The sequence below is a fragment of the Cuculus canorus genome, chromosome 3 (assembly GCF_017976375.1).
Source record: "Cuculus canorus isolate bCucCan1 chromosome 3, bCucCan1.pri, whole genome shotgun sequence".
Classification (NCBI taxonomy): Eukaryota; Metazoa; Chordata; class Aves; order Cuculiformes; family Cuculidae; genus Cuculus; species Cuculus canorus.
The window spans coordinates 5,118,758-5,135,304 of NC_071403.1; the positions used below are offsets into that span (position 1 = coordinate 5,118,758).

At 41.3% G+C, this 16,547-nt stretch overlaps 1 protein-coding gene across 7 annotated transcripts in view; it reads left to right on the plus strand.

The window, feature by feature from the left end:
• Positions 1–16,547, plus strand: part of DLGAP2 (DLG associated protein 2) — a 508,423-nt gene that overhangs the window by 68,810 nt on the left and 423,066 nt on the right. The window lies entirely within an intron of this gene.

The window sequence follows — 16,547 nt, forward strand, 5'->3', positions numbered from 1 at the left end:
GGAGTTTCAAGGCATCCTCATGGGGCTGCTTCTGCTTTAGTCAGTGTTACCCTTATCCCTTCATCAAAGCAATGCCTGGAGGATGAATTTTACCCTTAGACACTAAAACATAAAAATATTGACCAAATCTATCAGAACTTTCATTTGCTTATAAGAGCAAAGTAGGAGGACATGAAAATGTGATCATCATTTATAATACTGCTCTGTGTGTGTGTGCATATATGTGTGTGTATATATATATAAAGGGCACTAATAATTAGAGATTAGCAGTATATTCTGCTAACTGGCTTCTGTGTGGCCAGCAGGACCAGGACAGTGATTTTGCCTCTGTACTCTGAATTGATGAGGCCGCACCTCCAATCCTGCATTCAGTTTTGGGCCCCTCACTATACGAAAGACATCGAGGGGCTGGATCGCATCCAGAGAAGAGCAACGGAGCTGGTGAAGGGTCTGGAGAACAAGGCTATGAGGAGTGGCTGAGGGAGCTGGGGTTGTTCAGCCTGGAGAAGAGGAGGCTGAGGGGAGACCTTATCACTGTCTACAACTGCCTGAAAGGAGGTTGTAGCGAGGTGGGTGTTGGTCTCTTCTCCCAGGTGACAGGATGAGGGGGAATGGCATCAAAGTGCATCAAGGAAGGATCAGATTGGACATTAGGAAAATTTCCTTCACCGAAAGGTTTCTCGGGCAGTGGCAGAAGCTGCCCAGGGAGGTGGTGGAGTCTCCATCCCTGGAGGGGTTTAAAAGACGGGTAGATGATGTGCTTGGGGATGTGGTTTACTAGTGGACAGGTACGGTTGGGCTTGATGATCTCAAGGGTCTTTTCCAACCTAGTGATTCTATGATTCTGTGATTCTGAAGAAGGGAAAATGAGGGGGTCGTAGCACACAGGCATGTTGAAGTTTGTTCAGTATTCAAATCAGCAGTGTTCAAAGCCCTGTTTATGGATTCCATAAGACAATCGGTAGACAGTTTGTTGCAATCTTCTGTTGTCTAGGCTGGTATCTCACAGTAAAATGCTCCAAAGTCTCAAAGATGTAATAAACCACGCCCAGGGCCACCACAAAGTAGGATGGCACCTACAATGTGATGCAGAGAATGCCAGATGTATAAACTCCATGGGTACCGGTGACAGCCTAATGGCTACGTGTCTTTATGAAATATTAGTAAATGTGGACATTTGTTTACTTTTTGCATTACATAATTGTGTGTTAAATTTTTCAGCTGAAGTACTCATATGTGTTGGTTTTGAATTAATGACCCAAACATGCACGTGGTGAATGTTACTAAGAGTCACTAATTTAAGTATTTGTTAATTTAGTAATAATTTGCTAGTAATGTCTGTGCTGTAAAGAAAAAAAAAATGGTGGAGTATTAATCTATATACAAGTTAAGGATGTGATTAAATATGGGCAGACACAGGGCTTGAGTCGGTGACTTGTGAAAAAGTATTCATCACAGCAAAGTACTAAAATGTAGTAAGCATCTGTGCTCCAGCAGGACATCATCGTGCTGACTCAAAGAGCAAACTCACGTAACCCCTGGCATATTTATTGTATTAATTTGAGAGTAATTAATACTGTTCTCTTATGCACTTCCGCTAGTTAAGCATCGTAACTCTACTACTCTATGCATGACCTCTAGTCTGCTCTTGTGAGACCCCACCTGGAGTATTGTGCCCAGTTCTGGAATCCTCAACATAGGAAGGATATGGAACTGTTGGAATGGATGCAGAGGAGGCCACAAGGATAATCCAAGGGCTGGAGAACCTCCCATATGAGGACAGGCTGAGAGAGTTGGGGTTGTTGAGACTGGAGAAAGAAGGCTTCGAGGAGACCTTAGAGCAGCTTCCAGTACCTGAAGGGGCTCCAGGAAAGCTGGGGAGGGACTTTTTACAAGGGCATGGAGTGATAGGACGAGGGGAATGGCTTTAGATTGGATTTAGACTAGACATTAGGAATTCTTCATACCGAGCGTGGCGAGGCTCTGGCACAGGTTGCCCAGGGATGTTGTGGCTGTCCCATCCCTGGAGGTGTTCAAGGCCAGGTTGGATGGGGCTTTGAGCAGCTTGGTCTGGTGGGACGTGTCCCTGCCCATCGCAGGGGGGATTGGAACTGGATGATCTTTGATTCCCTTCCAACACAAACCACTCTATGATTCTATGATTTCTTGTGAATTTTACTCTGCTCTGACATTATTGTGCAAACGGCTTAAACAAAGACTTTTTGTGTTGTTTCATCCACGATGCCAGTTGTTAAATCTGTAATCACATTCAGACTTTTCAGTTTTCCAAGTTTTTAAATGCCTGATTTCCAGCAAAGAATGGCCAAGTGTCTCTTTCTCATTTCCAATTGTTCATATTTCTTGTTAGGAAGGATGACAAATGCACAGGATGTTAGTGAGGAATCCAGCACTGCAAAGTGGACCAGAACTCCTGCGTTTTTCTTTATGACCAAGATACAGCATGAATTAAGGTTTTGGGTTTTTTGTAATGTAAGCGAATAGGAGAGAGGTCTTCAGAAGTAACACGATTTAGAAAAAAATAACTCTTGTCTTGTATGACCATACAAATAATTTTGCTATTCCTCCTGGTCTCATTATTTTAGATGTGAAAAACTATGGACAGCAAATAGCAAGTCATGTTTGGAAGACAGGAAACATTTGCTTATATGCCACAAAAATCAGTATGGTATTTAAAGGAGAATCCTTTCCTGAGGCTGCATCAGAGGGAAATACCCATAGGTATTGAAGTACTATTTTATATTATTTAACATTTTTTTTACACATTTGCATTGATATACATTTCCACATTATATCGTGTAGCAATGTTTCTGTTCTAGCTCATAGATCACAATAGCTCCTGTTGGTTTTGAAATGAGAAAGTTCAACAAAATGAATTGCAATTACTGGCATGAGATAGAATAAAATAATCACAGGAAAATGCAAAAGGATTTAAAAATTGCAGGATTCTAGGATGATATTTTGAAACATCCAGAGACTCCTAGAATTTGATTGCATACTGTTTTTTTCAGCTATCTGTATTGATTGCAACAAACACTCAACTTTCCATAACATTTACTCCAAGCACTTCAAATAGTAAATTAGCTGCAGTTACCTCCTGGCTTTTTGTGTGTTTGAATAATAAAAACTGATCTAAGGCAGTCTGAAATGCAGTGGGACGTTGCAGTAGTTGCACAGAATATTTGTGTAAACAGGCCACTTACCTACACTTTGGAATCTTGGCTGGTATCAAAGCAATATTTTTGGTAGTTTTCGTAATAACTTTTCGGCTGGGCTAAGTAATCTGAATAATGAGTGTCAGAGATCCTTAGTCTTATATCAAGACAGTGCAACTGAGAGAGGCTCAAGCAACTTCACTGTTTTTTTCTAGATTCTGGTTTGAAGAGGTTCAGTCCTTGGAAAAAACAAATTGCTGGTGTTTACCGGTGATGAGGTAACATCACTGCTGATGTGTCTGAAGACCGGATGGCCCATGAGAATAATTAAAATGCTGAAACAGAAACTTGTGTCAATGAAAATGGCTTGCCTACTAGTCAGCCGCTTATTCCTAAATATTTTCAGCAGACTAGGCTTGTCAGGCAGACTGATTATATAGTTCAGCTTTGCATGACTTAACCTTTTGTTCTCAGGAAGTGGCATTTCCTTGAAAGCAACATGAAAGGAAGAATTAAAAACAAACAGGCTAAAATCAGCCTATTTTCAAGTAGATAGCCAAGACAGCAAGAAAAATTCCCTCTAAAATTATATTTATTTTAGTTTGTAGGTAAGAAAGCACATACATAAAAGCTCTGTCATTCCACGTATACTTTAATAAAAACAAAATAGTGTTCCCCTACCCTTCCACCAGTTCTTGTTCGTATTTCTCTGATGGCAAATGAAGGCTCTAGGAGCATCACAGAAGGAGCAGTAAAATATTTGTCCAGGTCAGAAAACTAATTAACCCTGTGCAGCTCCATTGTCCCTTGCAAGCCTTATGTAACCCACAAAACATACAAAGCTCAAGAAAAGGATAATTGTTTCTTTTTAGGGGAGGACTTAGCATGGTGTTGTGGGATGTAGCTGGCAGGGGTCCATATGCTCTTCTGATTAGTTCTAAGTGAGGTGTCTACCTTTGATCTTCCTTGTTCTTGGGAGGGTGCTGTAACCCTCTCCATACTCTTAACATTGGGGACATTTAGCTGGGCTCTGTGAGAGTAAACTCTGCATTGTACAACATCCTTAAATGAGTGTTAGCAAAGAGGCAGCAACTTGCTTTTTCTTCTTTCTGGCAAGTCCTCTGACCGCTAAATTATAGAGTTCTCCATGCTCTGAGTAACGTTTTGCTAATTGTGCAACTTCAAGAAAATCATCGGAGAAGATGAATCTTATCTCACAATAACTGATTGTGGTAGCCTTTTAAGAGATAAGAGTCTAGCATCTCTAATTGGCAGATGTTTGACTTGAGCTCCCATCTTGTACATGAGGTCTGTCTCTGTTGCCTGTTTCTCAGAGGTGAGACAGCGCTGAAATCTCCAGTGCTCAGTTTAAGACTATCCCCAAGAGCATATTGCGTCTCTGATGACTGTTGGCTTTGTAGCACCACTGGGGATTCCCCGGGCTCCCTCTGGCTCCTTCCATAGCACTGAAGGAGCATCAACTGCAGAGGAATAGACACCTCTGAGTGTGCTTTGTGTCTATCTTTCACCTCTATAGGCATCAAAAATACCCTTTCTGCGTATGTATCTTTGGGTCATCTACTGATAGGTAGACTCTATAATGATTAAGATTAAAGTAATCTATGGAAGATGTGTGGTTTTAACAGTGTGGAATCATCAGCTCACAGATTAAAGCTGTCACTCTTCCCATTTTGTATTCTCAGAAACTGACTGCATAAATTATACCGTCTCCTTTTTCAAAAATCCCCTCCAGAATTCAAAACATGATAACTGGCTTACTGAGACCTCTTCTTGTTTTATCCCACCTTCAGCAAAATCTCCCCCAATAACCGAGGCTCGCAATAAGCTATCCTATTGTTCGATACCAAATGAAACATGGGTAATAAAGACACATTTCTGTTTTAAAGAGAAAGCTATTATTTCCATAAGAATGCCCGCTCGTTGGGGAAGGAGGTGTGGGTAGTCGCTTTGTGTTCTGAAATCTGTAACCCTCTGTGCTACCAAACATTGCCAAGAGCATGAACAAGGCACAGGCATCCTTCTCTGTTTGTTCTCTTAGCATGAAAGATTTGTGTAACCTAAATCTATGAAATAAGTATTCCTAAAAATAACCCTTCCCTCTCTGTTTTTCTGCCAACACTCGCAGTTGTCCATCAGGAGTGAAATGTCCCAGTTCTGTGTATGCGTGAGTTGTTTAGTGTGCTGCTACTTCAGTTTGTGTGTTGGGCTGAAATATGACAAAAGGGACTTGACTTACATGAAACAACAAAGCCGTCTTTGGAAAAACTGTGCCTGGTTCCCAGTTTTCAGACAGCTGATTCACCTTTTCAGTAGTCCCATTGAGGACAGAGAGTGCTAATTATGTCTAGAGTCTGAATTTCTCCAAAGCAGCAAATGTATAAATGCTATATTTGAAGTGTAATACCAGATAGTTTTAACAGATTCCAGTACCTGAAGGGGCTACAGGAAAGCCGGGGAGGGACTGTTCACAAAGGCTTGTGGGGATAGGACGAGAGGCAGTGGGGATAAACTGGAGAGGGGCAGATTTAGGCTTGATATAAGGAAGAATGTCTTCACCGTGAGGGTGGTGAGGCCCTGGCCCAGGTTGCCCAAAGAAGCTGTGGCTGCCCCATCCCTGGAGGTGTTCCAGGCCAGGTTGGATGGGCCTTGGGCAGCCCGAGCCAGTGGGAGGTGTCCCTGTCCATGGCAGGGGTTGGAACTGGATGGGCTTTAAGGTCCCTTCCAACCCAAACTATTCTATGATTCTATGATTCTATGATTCTATGATTCTATGATTCTATGATTCTATGATTCTATGATTCTGTTTCTGGTCCTAATAGAGAGAGGACTTCACTCTCCCCGACTTCTATAGGTGGCTTCTATTTCTTAGCTATTAATAAACTTGAAATTGGATATAACAAATAGCCTCTAAAAGCAACCATATGTTATAATCAAACAACTAATAAATTATAAAGCATTACGTGACTTCCTTGCTAGTTCAAGTCGTGATTCACCACTTCTGATACATGAGTTCTTCTCTGATTCGTAGTGAGAAAAGCCTGTGCTATCAGGACCGTAAATGCAGGTAAACAGGATGTTTCTTTTTTTTTCTGTGCATGTTAACTTTTGTACTTTAAACATCCTCCCTCACCTTACTCATAATTTTTGAACTGAATTTCTTTGTATATCCATGACTCCTACACAGTAGAATAAAGCAGACCGTTGGGAGGGTTTTGTTGCCAAGTTCTAGTACAAACCCATAAACTTTAATTTTTAATGAAGATTAGTTTCTTTCTAACAAAGATGCAAGGAAGGACTATTACTCTATTTCATACGTTTAATGGATCTGTTTCTGCAGTGCAAATACAGGTATCAAAATATTTAAGGTCCCTGTGCTCCACATGTAAATCTGAAATACAATTTAAGTATACTCAGAGCAGCAAGGAGAAATAACACTTGGGATTCACTGGCATTTACCTTGTATACATTATTATTATCTGAATAATCTATGCTGTTGGATCACATAGTTTATTGATGTTGTGCATTAAAAATGTCCTTATGACAAGCCACAATAAAAATATATTCCACAACACTTTCCCAGACTAAAACTTGAAGGAACCAAGTGATGATTTGCTTTATTCAGCAGTGTAGGAGTCAAATGGAAGCAAGGAGACATCTCATCTCTCCTCCAACAAAACCTTTGAGGGGTCAAGTACTGCCTAGTGAGGCACCAGGGGCATGATGCAGGTTGGTGCCAACCAGGTCCAGCCTTGTCCCCGATGGACAGGCACCTCCACTTCTCCAGTGCTGTGTTTGGTGTGCTCACTGGAGCCCGTTTCTGAGTCAGGAGGATGATTTTCCTTCGTGTAGATCTGCTGAATCCCCTTCTGCCTGGCAGGGATTCAGCCCCGAGCCCTGTGGAAAGAGCAGCTTGGCGTGTAGGATCCAAGCTGACCCATGAGGTGGACTATGACTTCTAATCAGGAGAAATAAGTGAGGAGAAGAGAAATCTCTGTGACAGGGACGGCGGGAGTGGTATCTGCAGTGCATGTGTGCGTGCTGGCAGTCTATCCACTGACTCTGGTGAGTGATGAATGCAAGGAGGTAGCCAGGACCTATCTGCTAGAGGGCTTAAAGTTCCTCTGGCTTAAAAACTTTCATTGTAATGTGCTGTAGGTTTGCTCTGTACGCACTTTTATCTGCCCAAACCACGCTGCCGTTGCGTTGTGGACACTCATGGTACCGTAGAAACAAGAATAATACCAGAGCATCCTTTTCCCCAGCAGGACTGCTTTCTCGCATTTATCTGTACGGCTGTAGTACCATCGTCTCCAACTAGGAGACCTCACAGCCTAGGCATTGCACAGACGTATTTGTGTCTAAATAGAACAGATTAATGCAGGGGAAAAAGGAACTATTATTATCATGTTTCATATTTTAGAGAACGAAAATGAAGATGTTTGTTCTGCTCCCATATATATAGCAAGCCCTGGAATTTATTTGCTCAAAACATAATCAGATGCTTAAACATAAATAAATCATAACAACTCAGTCAAATTTCTTTTTTTTTCATGAGCAATTTCTTGCACCAAATCGCTCTCTACAGCTTACTCTTAAATTAATTTAAGAATTGTAGCCCTGGGGTGACTTCTTTGTTACTTCTGAGGGAATAGCTGTCTTTTGCTGGCTCCTAGAGTTACTGTGCTTCTGTGAGGCTTTTCAGATTTGCAGGTGGATGTAAATGTGCTCATTATTCAAACTTAAGATTCATTGGTAGAAATAGAAACTACATATGTCTGTTATAAATACATTTATGGGAGGGTGGAGTGAATGCTGTGTTTTCATGTTATATTTTAGTGTGATATTTGACTGTATTAGTACAGTAAATCTAATATATTAAAATTGTGTATGTCAGAGCAAGGACTCATAGTCATCACCCTTGGATTCCTTAGATATATTCCACCCACCCCTATGGACTTGGTATATCCAGATAACTTAAGCGATCTCTTCCTTGATCCTTGATAAGATATGCTGGAACTGGGCTACAGGCAAGCAGCAAACTCCTGGTCTAGTCAGCAGATAGGTGTCTCTGCCCCACAAAAGGGAATATCTGACTACTGTTACGCTTACTTCCGTTTTTTTTTTGACCTGGGAATCAGACTCAGTCACCTTCCAGCCTCTAGAAATCACTAGCTGCTGTGTTCCATGGCCGTGGGGGTCTTCGTTCATAGAATCATAGATTAGTTTGGGTTGGAAGGGACCTTAAAGATCATTCAGTTACAACCCCTCCACCATGGGCAGGAACACCTCCCACTGGCTCAGGCTGCCCAAGGCCCATCCAACCTGGCCTGGAACACCTCCAGGGATGGGGCAGCCACAGCTTCCCTGGGCAACCTGTGCCAGGGCCTCACCACCCTCACGGTGAAGAAATTCTTCCTTATATCAAGCCTAAATCTGCCCCTCTCCAGTTTATAACCATTCCCATACCATGAATAGTCCCTCTCCAGTTGGAGATGAATAGTCTCCTCCCTTTCTTGTAGCCTCTTTCAGGTACTGGAGGGTCACTATAAGATCTCCTCGGAGCCTTCTCTTCTCCCGGCTGAACAAGCCCATCTCAACTCTTTAGTTAGCCTCCCTTCAAGGGCTGTCTCTGGTCATTCCTCCTTCATCCCAAGATAAGTCTTGGGCTCTTGCCCAAGAGTCTCTGTGGAGATTTATGACCAACCTTTGGAGTATTATGGGCCTTCTACAGTTGTTTCTGACCCATGATCCACATGAGAGAGGGGATATCTTACATCTAGGTACTGCCATTAGGTAGGAGAAGTCGCTGCTGATAATGGACGTAACAGGCAGAGGAAATGTTTGTGATTTCTGGTTTACATCAAAACACATTTCTGAGGTTCAATTACAGGAGCAAGTGAATTTATTTACCCGGTCGCTTTATGTGTAGTGCATTGACTGTACTTCTGACGAGTTGGTTAGGAATATTTCATCTGAAGGAAAGCTGAAAATACAATTGCTTTTGTCCTGAAGTGCAAGAAGAAATTACAGCATCAACTTGAAAGTCTTGGTCTCTTCCTCCCAGCAATGTTACACTGGGAGGGACAACATCATCCCCTCTCAGATTCAGAGCACTTTGTGGGTACTGTCATCTCTCAGATTCAGAGAACTTTGACAATGCATATTCCAAGTTTTTGAAGGCCTGGTTTTGAGCAGTGGTAAAATCATGTAATTATTTAAACAACAAACTGATGTGCTTCCAACAGACTTGTATTTGTCATGCTGTGTTCAGGCTGAAGCATCTTAAATCGTTTGTGGATTCTCTTGTAAGTCCAGCAAATTGCAATAATTGGACCTGGAGGTCACAACTATATGGATCACTTTGGTTCTATCAGTAGGGAGTGTTCTCTTCTGAAAAGTCAAAGATATAAAGGAGTTTTTGTTGTTGCCAATACATTTTTCTCAAAGAGTGTAAATACGGACAAGGAAGTCAGAAAGAAATAGGTTTTGTGCCTTTTGCAAGCAGACCACTTACTTTCCTGTGCTATTAAATAGGGGAAAGATTGTCTTTAAGCATTATTTGGGATCACTTCGGAGCTAGATGTGCTGCTAACTTTCAGAGTACATAATTATTTTTCCCCACAGGCTTGCCTACTTACTCTATTTAGTCTGCATGTTATATTCTTATGAAAGCTATGAGGAGGAATTACACTTTAGATGAACTTTTAAAGGATTCATGTATATAAGTACTTGTTAGTCATAGGACAATTAAAATTAGTTCATGCTAATAGGGATTCATACTAACACGAATCTGAATTGTAACACAATAATAATCATGTTTTCTTTGCTGGGCCATCAAAAAATGATCAAAACTGTGTTTGAGTTTAACTTGGCATAGTGACTTGGATAAGAGGAATAATGAAGCCAAAGATGGTGCATGGAGCTGAGCTATGCTACCTGGGCTCCTTTCCCTTGTTTAGTTTTGATTCAGATATACAAAATAGATTATGTAGTCAGTGAGCTCCTCACTACTTAAATGTCTGCCACTTCTAGTGGAAAACTCCGGTAGGAAATGTTGCTTCTGTTGTTGGTGTCAATAATTCCTTTAATCGTGGAAAAGGTTCTAGCAAATTTCCATTTTTTTGAGATGCAATGCAATCTGAAAGAACACATATTAGCATGGGTGTTGTAATGTTTTCAGAATATTTTGAGGTTTATCTTCCTTAACCCAACATTTCTTTTTATTAAAAAAGAAAAGGAGACAATATACATATTTAAATGTGATTTGATATGACAGGATCAGCACATTGATACAATATCAAAGTATTTGATGTATGGTAAATACGATTTATCTTGTTTCAGTGTAACTCGTCCTTTCAACAAGATCTTGATGTTTTATTTATGTTCTCAGTATCTCTTTGGGAATGGTGGACTAAGATAGAGGATGATAAGAGAAGAAAATACTTTTACTAAAACCCCCACGAAGCAGATGAAATATTAGCAAGTTCTGTTTTGACGTTAAATTAGCATGAAGGTTCACCAGTCTACATGTGAAATCGCTATCAGACAACAGCAATCTAGTAAAATCTCGAAGAAGCATAATTGGACAAGTCTGGGCCATTTCATCAGAATACAATGAAATAAACTGACAGGACAGGCTTCTTTCTCGACCCGCCGTGGGTGGGAGACGTTTTGGCGCAGGCTGACTTTGCAGCGGGGTGCAGCTCATCAGGATCTACGGTGAAAGGTTGTCTCCTTGGGAGGGCAAGGGAACTGACAGCTAGCAGGGAATAATTGAAAGGTCTTGCAAAATCTCTCCTATTTTCAGCAGTACCAAATACACACAACAAAATAAAGTCTTAATAGTTTCTACTTGCCCTGGCGTTGTCATTGTAAGCAGGGGCTGCGTTGTGTTGGCAAGGAACCCACGCCAATTGTGGGTTTGGGTTAAGCCCTAGGAGGGCAGGTCCCTCTGGTTCTGCTGCTCTCTTCCTCCAGAGCCAGATATTTCGAGGACCTGTTTGACAAGTAACTTGGAACTGTTGCTGATGCTGGTGTGGGTTGTATCAAAAACAGCTTCAAGTGAGACACAGAAGAGACCCACTGGTAATCTTCGCTTGCTTTTGAGTTCTTACAGGATCTGAAACGATAACAGATATTTTGTTGATACACTCCCTAGATGCCCCTTAAAAAGCATAGCCAAATATAATTATGCTTGTGAGAGTGGAATGAAGTTCATTTTTAGCTACTTGTAGGTTGAACCAACTGCATATTGTTGGGAAGCTGAAGGCAATATCTTGATGTAGCATTTCAGCACCTGGTTACACGAACCTGTCTGCTCCGAGAGAAGAAATGTGGTAATGCTACAGTGATAAACCTTTGATTTATGATGGTTTGTATCACCCAGCAGCTTGCAAATGGCAAACCTTGCCTACTTTTCACGCTCTGTCTCAAGGCAGATGCTTTTACAGAGCTGTTAGCTGACTGGCTGCTGTGATCAGCCAGATCCCGAGTGTTTCCTTTCTCCTTAAGAAGCGGCAAGGAATTGGTTCCAAAGTTGTAGGAACCTTCTCCTTTTAACAGTGTCGCTGGGACAGAGGTTAAGTCCTCGGGTATGAAGATCAAAATAGAAAGAAACAATAATAAAAAGGAAACTGATAATATAGTTATGCCCCTGTAATGACAGGAGGCAGCAAAGACATTCAGAGAAACGCAAGCGGTTTTAAGATCTAGTTGTTACAAACAATATCTCAAAGCATCTCTGCAGTAACTGACAAAATCTTGCGTAAAAGGAAAACCCTGAGAGAAATACCCTGAGAAAAATACAAGGAAAAGTAAACAAGGGATAGAGTGACTATGGTCCTTATAGTGAAAACAAGTAGAATTCCTTCCACAAGATCTGTGTAGATCATAGGAAAGCAGCGATGCTTAGCATGGGGGTGTGAATGATAGGAAGGTCTAGGAGGTGCCCAGACCTACCTTTACAGAAGATGTCACACAACATTTCAAAACCAAGACAAGGACTCACTGGGTCACACCAAAACATCCAACCTCACTTCTCTTCAGTCCTGTATGGATTCCACAGAAGATGCAAGTCACACTTGGGTTGACTCTGCCCAAGGACCATTTCTTTGTAACCATTTGAGCATAAGTAAAGCTCAAATTCCAGAATACATTTTCTCAGACGTTTTATAAATCAATTGGTATTTGCCTACCACGTTTGACACATTTTCTTCTGCATATGACCGTATTCTTGCAATCAAAATGTTTCACATGCTAATTGTAAGAGTTTTGTGCGGGTGGGAGGTTAGGAGGGCAGGAGGATATCTCAGAGGCAGTCCTTCAAAGTGGTTGAATGTAAGCACAAGGGTTACAAACACGACCTGTGTGGATGGCATGGCCAAAAGGGTATGTTCTGTCTTTCCAGTCATTAGGATCACTGGATTTCTAGGATGTAAAAAGCAGAGACAAATACCACACTCAGCTTGGGACTTGAAGTTCAAGCTGAGGTTCCTTCCTTCCAGCAAGTTACAGACAACAGTATAAATCCTTGTTAACTTCTAGATTAACTCAGCCTATAGAGCAGTTGGACTTCTGTATTGGGTGTTCGGTAAATTTGGTCCTGTGAAACATTCATTTTCAGTTGAATGACTGAAAAAGAAAGCAGAACCCAGCTCACTTTTCTATGGCCATCTTAGTCCAATTATAAATAGAGCAGAGAGCAGAACATCATTAGGTATCATAGAGAAGCCTGAATATCTTTGTGCAGCAGAATCTTTTAAGTGAGTAGATATTCCTTTCCCAGAGGCATTTTTCCACACTAGAATTATTTTTCACATGCTTCTGCTCCTCTGTAAGTTTTTTTTGTGTTTTAACTTGTGTTAGAGGTTAGTGCTTTCCCAAACTTGAAATGATTTTTTTAGGAATTAATTCTAGTTCTTTTTAAACCACTCCAAAAAGCACTCAGAGGACCCTGATGTTTTATTATCATGAAATGAAGGAAAGTTTCCAAGCAAGCATATAAAAATATAAGCTGTATTAAATTATAAGCAGCTACGTAACTACCCTGTGTGGCTCTGAGAAACTTTCCGGATGCCTATATTATGTATAGCTACAACTAAATATTTGAAAACTATATTATGACAGATATATATATATATATATATCTCTAAGGATATATAGCAATATATATATATATATATATGTATATCACTAAGGATAGCAAGCTCTAGTGCAAACAAATAAAGGTAGGTCCTGATCAATACCTACCAACATAAATGAGATTTTTTCCACTGAATTTGAGGAAGCTTTTGGCTTGGTACCATGAGCAAAGACTGCAAACCTGTGAGCTCCTAACTGTGTACTGTGGGCCAGAGCTCATTTGGCTACTGCCAGGGAGGCACCTTGATGTTAAGGACGTACCACCTGCTGTATTATTTATTCTGTTTCTGCATCTATGCGTCCAGTTTTAATTTAGTATTGCAATGCCTTAGCTCCCAGCTGAGAGCTTATAAAACAGCTGAAGCTTAAATCATCAGTTTAATATAATTGAAACCTGTTTCTCTTTGGCTGAGGAAAAAGAAGAATGTTCTAAAATAGTATTCTGCTCTCTCTGTGTTTTGTTATTGTGAATCCTTCCATTTGCTCACGTGTTTTGATTTCTATAGCAGAAATCATTTCAAGTCTGATTTGGGTGAAGAACCTGACTCCAATGTATAGGTAAAGTTCCAAATTGAGAAATAAAAATAAATAATCTATGAATTATCTATGAAATTAAAGAGAAATCTTTGAGACATAAGGAATAACCCAGGGATTACAGCGTGCAAATGAATGAAAGGTAAGCAGCAGGAGAAAGAAGATCCCAGTGCAGGGAAAGGTGAGAGTTTTGCTGAGGAATTCTCCTGTTATTTTCTCTGGGGAGGAGAGAAACGGAGTGGGACAAAGTGGGAGGAGAGCAGTGTGAACAGGCTCTTGGATACCATGGAGATGGGTACAGTGTAAAAATCTGTATACTGTAGATAAGGAAGTGGGAGGTTGATATCAAACTCCTACCAGCCAGAAACTGGCTTTGTGCAGGGTAAACATATTAAAGGGTTGGGGAGAAGGAAGCATTGTTTTAGCCTCTGCCATGCTGTTTGCCTACTTAAGAGAGTGAAGGGAAGGGGCAAATAAATGGTTTTCCAGCTCGTGCTTTTCAGCATGACTATTCTGTTATCTACATCCAGTCTATCAGCAAGGAAAAAATATATACTACCTCTTTTTTTTTTTCCTCATTGAAGTAGTCTTGCTATTCCAAACCTGCTTTTTCTGTCCCTTCTTTTAATTTCAGTCTTAATTTGATTAACTGGGTGCTCCTAATAAATTCACGATGCTTCCCCATGGTTTGCAAATGCAGGGAGAAAATGTGACAGATTCACTAGGAACTAAATGTTACTTTATGTCTGACTAAGACAGTATTTTTTTTTTTTCTCTAACTTCAGTCTTTGTGCTACACTGCTTTGAAAGACTGTCTCTGTTCATTTTAGGATTTCTTTGTTCTCTGCTTCTAATTTTTATGCTTTTGATGTGCATAAGTCTGTGCTGTTATTTATATCCGTGGCCATAAGGAAAATGCTACAGTTTGTACGTATGATGTTATACTCCTAAGAATTATTATTTTTTTTTTATTTTCTAATTTTAAAACCACTGTAGAATGATGAGTGTGGTTTTCAAAAGATTGTTATTTGTGCTGTGGATTCTTCTTAAAATACGAGTTGTGTGCTGCCTGTGCATCGGAATAAGGCAAGGTGATACTTTGGTTCCAGAACTATTTTGTTCCCTCAAATAGTCCTCCCTGAAGCAAACAGGATAGTTTAGAGACTACTTCGAGGGAGAAGGGTGACCTGTGAGAACCTATGTCCTCTCTAGGGGAGGAAGCGCTGCTCTGGCAGCCTCCAGAAGTTATAGATCCTACACTAGGGCAAAAGTCCATGTGTGTCTGAAAGAGGGAGCTAAAAGGAGGTTGAGATAAATAAGCTACTTAGCAAGTCAAACGTGTTTATAAGACGTATGTGTAGTAACGTGATGAAGTGCCAAATGTGACCATAATTGACTACAGGAAAGCTGGGAAGAGGCTCTTTATTGGGGAATACAGTCATAGGACAATGGGTAATGGTTTTAAGCTGACAGAGGGGAGATTTAGGTAGGATAGTAGGAAGAAACTTTTTTCCTGTGAGAGTGGTGAGGCCCTGGCCCAGGTTGCCCAGAGAAGCTGTGGCTGCCCCATCCCTGGAGGTGTTCCAGGCCAGGTTGGATGGGCCTTGGGCAGCCTGAGCCAGTGGGAGGTGTCCCTGCCCATGGCAGGGGGGTTGGAACTCGATGATCTTTAAGGCCTCTTCCAACACAAACCGTTCTATGATTCTATTTGCAACAAAGCAGTTGTGGGGATCTGCTGAGATGGATCTCTGGGAATTTGACTTGATTGCCCTGTGCCTGACATCTGGCACTTAAACTCAGTTTGTTTCCCCTTTTATCCGTAAGTTCAGCTTCAGAATTATACCAGAATTAGTGATTTTTCTGTTATTATTATTTTTTTTTTTCTTAAGACATTGCATTTAAATGTTTTGCCTTCAGTAGAGATAGAGAGAGTTGGGAAGGGAGCTCTTATCATCCTCACAGTTCTCACTGCTTTTTGTCCAGGGCAGCTTTCTAACCACAGACTGACTTTTGAGCTTATAATGGCAGTAAAAGCACAGTTTTGGAGCAGCCCTGCCTCTGCATGTGTGCATTCAGGAAGAAGCACGGTGCAGCAAGTTTCTTAAGACTTTAATTTGTTATGCTGGAGTACACTCAAGCTGAGGTGTTCATCACCCCAGGGTTACTGGAACGTGTCTTGGAGAAGTCCCCCAGCGAGGGATGGGGACGCATGATGCTGCTGCAGGGCCAGAAAGTGTCTGACTCTTAGCGGTCTCATCCCTGGCTGTTAATCTTGGCTAAATAGCAATAGCAGTCTCTGCGAAAACCAAAAATGCCTCTCAAGTATTTTCCTTCCTGAATTTAAAAAACGTAATGCGAGGTATTCATAAAGGCTTGTGGGGATAGGACAAGGGGGAATGGGTATAAACTGGAGAGGGGCAGATGCAGACTGGACATAAGGAAGAATTTCTTCACCATGAGAATAGTGAGACACTGGCAGAGGTTGCCCGAGGAAGTGGCTGCCCCATCCCTGGAGGTGTTCAAGGCCAGGTTTGATGGGCCTTGGGCAGCCTGAGCCAGTGGAAGGTGTCCCTGCCCATGGCAGGGGGTGGAACTAGATGGGCTTTAAGGTTCCTTGCAACCCAAACTATTCTATGATTCTATGGTGCTGCTCGAGGTCTTCTTAGCGTCGTTGGACAC